General features: G+C 38.4%; 1 long non-coding RNA gene across 1 annotated transcript; it reads right to left on the reverse strand.

The window, feature by feature from the left end:
* Positions 1–441: 441 nt before the first annotated feature.
* Positions 442–7,075, reverse strand: LOC121390511. The gene is made up of 3 exons (XR_005960222.1): positions 6,939–7,075; positions 4,537–4,624; positions 442–781 (listed from the first exon to the last, which is right to left on the reverse strand). It is a non-coding gene; the product is annotated as an uncharacterized LOC121390511 (long non-coding RNA).
* Between the last annotated feature and the right edge of the window lie 1,210 nt (positions 7,076–8,285).

The following is an 8,285-nucleotide window of genomic DNA, read 5'->3' on the forward strand; positions in this document are numbered from 1 at the left end:
GAGCCTATGGCATAATTTCGTTTAGGATAATCGAACAAGACAAACCTTTTACCTGCCCGGTCAATCGGAGGCAACTGATCCAGCAAGTGCGACCCTTCGGGGCATAACACCTTTTTATGGAAAACTGTCGTTTGGTTGACTCCGCTGTACACCGCCACTGGTAGGTTTGCGATGATGAAAGTACCAGTCAAATCGTGCTCAGTTTGTATCTGAAGTGTTTCCAGAGACTTGAGCCAAATCTCGGCGCACTCTTCTGCACCATACCATCTGCCGTTCAGATACACACGTTCGTCATTTACCCATGGTGGAAATTTGATCGTGAGCCGAGTTGACGTAGCTCTGATACCAGCACTAACGGTAACGAACGAGGCCGCATTTTTCACTGTCCATTTTGTAGGTTTAAATGAAAAAGCCACATACTCTTTTCCTAGAAAGTCGTCTGGTATCGCGTTGAACGCATCTCCACGTAACTCATACGTATTGCTGCCCACATCGTCTATTAGATCAACGGCCGTGATCACCAGTGTCCTTGCCGAGATGCTAGTTCCAGGCGGCATGCGAAATACCCTGTTTATTGTGACTTCCGTTGAAGTACCAGGCGTTAATATAAAATGTTTGTTAATTCTGTAGGTTCCTTTATATTCTGGCGCTGTTATGTTAACCTTCACGTTACGATTCACTGGAGTCGACAGGTATAAACTAATTTCGTTTGTTGGTGAATCGTTCATCACGTAGTTAGGAAATGACATGATAAAATGAGTACCGGAAATTGCTATATTTCCTGAAATAGGATGTCAAAATTGCATTATCGCACTGTTTTATGATAAAGTTGCTGAAGATATATTGGGTTAAAAATAGAACCATTGAAATAGCATATATAACGTCATAATAAATAAAGATAAAACTCGTAAAAATACACATTAATACGGTTTAATGATAAAGTTGCTGAAGATATATTGGGTTAAAAATAGAACCATTGAAATAGCATATATAACGTCATAATAAATAAAGATAAAACTCGTAAAAATACACATTAATACGGTTTAAACCCATACCACCTATCATTTGGTTTTTGTAAATTGATACCTCACCTTAGCTCCCGAGAATTTACATTATGACTTGTACCACGCATCTAAGTTACGCTGTATGACGCAGTAGGTTGCACTATACCAATTAATTTCCGGCTGGGTCGAAGTTCGAGGTGTACCGAACTTGTGATAGAGAAGTTAACACCACAAGTCCTGTGATTGGTTATAAATGTGAGTGTGTTGGTTGTAAAAAAAATTAGTTTCATCTGGGCTAAAAATGTATGCAATTTTATTTGATGTAGTACCACCGTGTCAAGTAGCCTTGTGCTTGGAACATGTATGGGGTACCTGTAAAAAAAAGTACTAAAATTTTGTGCGAAACTAGGGGTGTTGCAGAAACATCTGGTTATACCGAAAATGAGCCATGAAAGGTACCATTTTCTGCAGTTAATACTTTGAGGTAGGGGTTGTAGTACTGATATTTATGGGTCACAGTTTGGTTGATATATTGCATATAGTGTTTTTAAACACAAACGTTAACATGGTCGCCTATGGGATTTGAATTGGTATAGTCCAACCAGTAAGAAAGTTTGCCTCTTTGAGAGGCAGGAATCAAAAAGTGTGCGGGTATACACATTCATTGCACACTTATCAATGAGAATACAACCCAAGCGTCTTACAGTCTAAGTTAGCTCAGTAATTTCACCGCACAAGACGAGATAAGTGCTGCGCTAGTTTGCTTACGACTGTTACAATGGCGTCATTCTGACGCAGTGGTGTTTCCATTGGTCAGACCGGCCTCGGTGGCGTCGTGGCTAGGCCATCGGTCTGCAGGTTGGTAGGTACTGGGTTCGGATCCCAGTCGAGGCATGGGATTTTTAATCCAGATACCGACTCCAAACCCTGAGTGAGTGCTCCGCAAGGCTCAGTGGGTAGGTGTAAACCACTTGCACCAACTAGTGATCCATAACTGGTTCAATAAAGGCCATGGTTTGTGCTATCCTGCCTGTGGGAAGCGCAAATAAAAGATCCCTTGCTGCCTGTCGTAAAAGAGTAGCCTATGTGGCTATGTTTTCTCTAAAAACAGTGTCAGAATAACCATATGTTTGACGTCCAATAGCCGATGATAAAATTAAAAATCAATGTGCTCTAGTGGCGTCGTTAAGTAAAACTAACTTTTTTACTTTTCCATTGGTCAGTTGGTGAATTCAGCTCACCTGATAGCGCGCGTGGGCCGCTCATGGCAAGATTTGTGGCACGCGTGGTCAAAAATATCAAGCACGATAGATACTTTCCTCACGACCACTAGAGACGAAAAACACAGCAAAATCCCCCGCTCAAGTAACATTTTTGCTCAGCTAATAGCTCTCGTGTACGGTAGGCTTAAATGTAGTCCATAGTTAGAAGCCCTTCCACCGGCCTTGGTAGTGTCGTGGTATAGCCATCGAATATAAGGCTGGTAGGTACTGGGTTCGTAGCCAGGTAACGGCTCCCACTGAGAGCGACGTCTCTATCATTAGCAACTCTCCTGCACAGTCAGCCAAGATAACTGAGATGTGTACCCAGGACAAAGTGCTTGAAACGCAATTGCACATAAGCACGAAATTAAGTAAAAGAGAAATACAATTCAACGAAATAATATATTTTAAAAAATGAAAAGAATCCTCTGAATTTAAGGACACCGAGCTGTGTTAATTCACAAACCTGTAGGACATCTGGATAAAGTTACAACAAAATTAAACGAGAGTCTGTGACGTTGAAACGGTGACATCTCCTTAAAAATAGACTAGTAGAACTCGACTCCATAATCGTTACTTCTCAGACGCACTTGCGTTTTTAAAAATGATATTAAAGACACCAGGATGACCAGAAACACTTCGGATGTACAGAAATTTCAGTTATCAAAAACGTCTCTAATAGTGAAATATACTCTTTAATTTTTAAAACTAAGGTCTGTCACTTTGAAGTCCGTGCAGTCCCTTATTTCTTTCCATCAGTATATCAAAAGTGGTATTGTGATACGAATGGCGTGGGATCTAGCTCAGTTGGCCGAACGCTTGCATGAGATACTCTGGTCACAGGATCGAACCTCATAAATGGACCCAATCTCTGATTTGTTTTTGTTCGTCCCAAGCAGTCCCCCACGACTTGCATATCAAAGACAGTCGTATGTGATGTCTTATCTGTGGAATATTTCATATGAAAGATCCTTTGCTGCTAATGGGAAAAAATAGCGGTTTTCCTCTGAAATTACCAACTGTGTGACATCCAATTGCCGATGATTAATGAATCAATGTGTTCTAGTGGTGTCGTTAAACAAAACAGACTTTAACATTTACCTGTGATATGAATCTATCCCATACCATCTTGAAATTATTGACTTAAACACTGCGATACCGAGTTAAGACGAGTAAAAATGTTACGTTAATCAGAAATGTAAAAAACCAAACAACCCCAAACCCCAATCCATTACACCATGCTTTCCGTGTGGCTTCCTCCTCATATGTATACCAAACAGCAGGTTGATAGTTCTACGAGTACACGTAATTGAATTTATCCAGCAATCACTGTACACATTGGCAAGATATGATGGCCAGATAAATCTCTATAATTTTGGTCACTGACCAAAAATATAGATCGCGTGACATAAGCCCGACTCGACTCGAGTATTTCAGAGTAGATTTTCAATAAATATACTCTTTAAATCATTCGTTGAAGTACAGTAAATACAAATAACTTTTAGTTTTGCGATAACAATACAAAATTTGTATATGTATTTATGAATTAGAGTTTAGAAACGTTTTTTTAATGTGACAGAATGTAACTAGCGTATTACAAATAATGACGTCATATATCTTGTATGATGTCATACGGCAAAAGCCTTGCTAGGTTGATAATACTCGATTTGCATACACAAAACTGGAATAAATAACGATTTTCCGAATATCCCTGTAGGACTGCAGGATAAAAGAAATAACTGGTTACTGTCTTAAGATATCGGAGCCTCGCTGCATTCGCCATTCGTCCTGAGCAGGATAAAGCCGATATCTTAAGACAGTAACCAGTTATTCCCTATTTATCCTCCATTAAAGGCTTTTGTAGGAGATATCGCAAATTATAGTGCCAGCGATATCCGCAAAAGATATCGCTTCTTATAATCTTGATTGGTCAAATTGTAATCACAAGACAATGTTTTGTTACGTCACTGTGTTTGTTTCAGCGCTAAACCTACCATTAGTGGCGTCACGCCACTGCCGTTCTGCTAGTTAACGAGTCTACCGCTGACATTCAACCCACATTACTGACATTGTTTACACTTGTCGCAAATGAAAATAATGATAATGGATGATAAAAAGAATACTCCCCTCGTGTCTTGTGATATCATAATTTATCAGCACTGGTTGATAAAAGTATAAAATCCTCGGTAAGCCTCGGATTTCATACTTTTATCAACTCGTGCTGATAAATTATGATATCACAAGACACTCGGGGAGTATCCTCTATTTACCTGGGATTAAGGCAGTCCAAACTGCAATCAAAACCAAACAGTCTTCATTTTGGGGTGAGGGCCATCAATATGTAGTCTGATGTCTCGACTGGATACAACAAAAAAGGCAATATTACTAACGCGCACTCTCATTCTGTCTGTGTCTCCCTCTATCTATTTCTTGCTCTCTCCCTTCCTATCTCCCTCAATAAATCTGCCCCGTCCCCATTACTCATCGTCCTAAGTCAGGTTGACAGTGTAATCAAGCAATCTTGTACTTGAACTTACCTGGGGACATAGCAATCGAAATTGCATTCAGAGTGAAACATACCTTCATTGTGAGGTTTGGGTCATCAGTATGTAGTCTAGTATATCTTCTGAATAGTACAAGATTTAAGTGTATAGATTATCTCTCTCTCTCTCTCTCTCTCTCTCTCTCTCTCTCTCTCTCTCTCTCTCTCTCTCTCTCTCTCTCTCTCTCTCTCTGTGTGTGTGTGTGTGTGTGCGTGCGTGCGTGTATAAACCTCTCAAGATCGGACCTTCTGTAAACCGGAAGTCCCTCAAAACCGTATCCCTCTTAATACTGGACATTTTTATTAGTTCAAGGGTATCCGGTTTAGAGGGGTTTTAATATATATATATATATATATATATATATATATATATATATATATATATATGTCTTCAACAAAAAAAAGAAACGCATAGCACATATTTTTCATGACATTAATAACACAATTGTAAATGTTTTAATATAACCTTATTCAACAGCTAGTGGAAATGATATCATACAATTATGTAGCTGACAAAACACATTATATAACGTAGGCACGTGGAAATGTTTTTTCCCCCGCAATATCCTATTCAGTGGTTGTAGAGCTAACATTTTCCACGTACAAATCATGCACGTATAGCACGTGCACTACCCCTTGACAGAAAATTGTGTTGCATTTACACAATCATTATCAATAATGTCTCTACGTAACACTGACATTATGCCCAGGCTTACAGAAGCAATCAGCAATTGCACGTGTTTTGATCACAACTCAGAATACAATATCTAGGCTTTGGCACCGTTATCAGCAAACTGGAGTGTCATGTGATCGCCCCAGAGTTACAACAGCGGCGCAAGACAGGTACATAAGCTTACGGCACTTACGCCACAGATTCCTAACTGCTTCGTCATCAACATCTGCCATACCTGGGATGCGCAAAATATCGGACCAGACCGTGAGAAATCGTTTACGTGAAGCAAAATTCTACAGCCCCACGCCATACCTTTCATCAACGTATAAAACGTCATCTTTCAACATGGCAATACACGCCCACATAGCGCACGTATAACAACAGACTTCCTGAACCAACATAATGTCCAAGTGATGCCGTGGCCTTCAAGATCACCTGATCTTAACCCCATGGAACACCTATCGGATGAACTAGACCGACGCTTACGACGACGTAACCCTGCGCCACAGACTCTACCACAGCTGCTGCATGCCTTGCGGGGAACATGGGCAACAATTCCCCAACCTGTGATTCAGGCACTGTTTGATTCCATGCGTAGGTTATTACCAGAGTGTTTTTCGGTATCTTCAGTATCATACATTAGGAATTGTATTATGCGAGACTCATAATACATTAATGTTATTCCTAATGATATTAACGATACCGAAAGACACGAGGGTAATAATCTGTTTATCATATAATCTCAAGCTTAATACAAGGTGTTTTTGTAAACAGTATTCGCAATTTTAATTCCGGTCAGCCATTACGCGATATTCAAATGACGTAAGAGGCGCAGTTTCTATCTGAATGGAAATGACGTCAAACGTGAATAACGTCATTTTGGATATTCATACATAATAATAAATTATTGCTTAACATTTTTTGTTTTCTGAACGCTGGACAGCTTTCAATGTAAAGTTGCTATTGAAACGTTTTTGTTTGACGACTATGAATGAATGAATGAATGAATGTTTAACGACGCCCCAGCACGAAAAATACATCGGCTATTGGGTGTCAAACTATGGTAATGCAAATAAATAAAGTGATGATCAACATCAATACATAAATTCAAGACTTAAACAAAATCAGTGCAAAAACACAAATATCACAGAATTGTACAGATACTGAATTTTACTAAAACTTTTAACTTTGTGCTGTATTGGCCATTCTCAAAGAGTTTGTTACACCCCTGCACCACGGTGAGGTTACAGCACGCGCAGGGGTAGACGACTATGAATGCATACGTCTATTATGGAGTGTCACCCTAGTACGTTCGCTTAAATGTCAATAAACCTAGTGCCGTGACCGCGATCTGAAAAATATCACATACTTTCATTGCACTGAAAATGTAAGATATTATATGATATGCAGTCACACATTGCGATGTCATAATCAACATCCCCAGATGAGTACTTTACCTAAATTTCAGCTCCCAACAGATCAATGAATTTCTGATGTTTGTTTTTCTCCATTTAGAGCAGCATATCTGCAGCGAAATCCACATTTACTCACATCTCCTCTGATGTATATGTATCTCATCCTTCATAGACGGTCCACTGTCATAAGCATCAAAAACAATGTGAGCATCGTTGTAGTGGTTGTGTATGAAGAAAATGATAAAAGAAAACAAGTGTACAGTGTATATGTATTTAAAAACAATTTAAAGAAATAATATCCTTTTACATGTTTCAATTATTCATCTTCCTAAGATGAATAATTGAAACATGTAACAGGATATTATTTCTTAAAATCACACACACACACACACACACACACACACACACACACACACACACACACACACACACACACACACACACATATATATATATATATATATATATACACACACACACACACAGTAAAGTACTGTTATAACGAACAAGAAGGGACCCTGATAATAAGTTCGTAATAGAAGTAGTTCGTCGTACACATTTACACAAGTTGGTTATTAATGTATAGGGAGATAAAACGGGACTTCACGATGAGTTCGTTCTAAGCAATACTTCGTTCTAAGCATGTTAGTTATAAGTGTGCTTTACTGTGTGATTGTATATATATATATAGATATATATGTATATGTATATGTATATGTATATGTATATGTATATGCATCTACATCTACATCTACATCTACATCTACATCTCTATATCTATATATATAGTCGAGACTGGGTCTAACGGCCACTATAAATCCCACCCAATGCATTTCCTTCTCTATTTTACCTGTATATAACACCCACCTGTCCGACGCGATCAACCGCCACTATTTGTGGATATAATGACTTGCCCTTTTGTTAATTAATGTAACATGATTTCTTAACGGCAAGCTTTGGCTTCTCATTGTGTAATTTAAAAGGTAACTAAAGCAAATACTGATGAGACAGATTAGCGGTTACATAAAATAGAAAGATAAGTGAAATATCATAATTCCTTGAATAATAACTTAGAATAACACTCATGCACGTGTCCATATGATAGTTCGATGCAGTTTATTACCGTGTAGCGTTAACGTTAGAAGAGAGTTGATGTTATAAAAAAATCGAAGAAAAATTTCTTAAGTGCCAAGAAGAATTAAAGTTAAGAAGTAAAACTAATAATATTATTTTTATCTCTTGTTTTTATTTTTTAAATGACTATTGTTACTTTTATACATTCCAGGTTAGAAGTAGCCTACATAGTGAAATATTTCATGTGTTTTTTATTTACCTGAATATAACGGACACCTGTCCCTAATGGCCACTTTACCTAGGTCCTTATATATA

The sequence above is a fragment of the Gigantopelta aegis genome, chromosome 15 (assembly GCF_016097555.1).
Source record: "Gigantopelta aegis isolate Gae_Host chromosome 15, Gae_host_genome, whole genome shotgun sequence".
Lineage (NCBI taxonomy): Eukaryota > Metazoa > Mollusca > Gastropoda > Neomphalida > Peltospiridae > Gigantopelta > Gigantopelta aegis.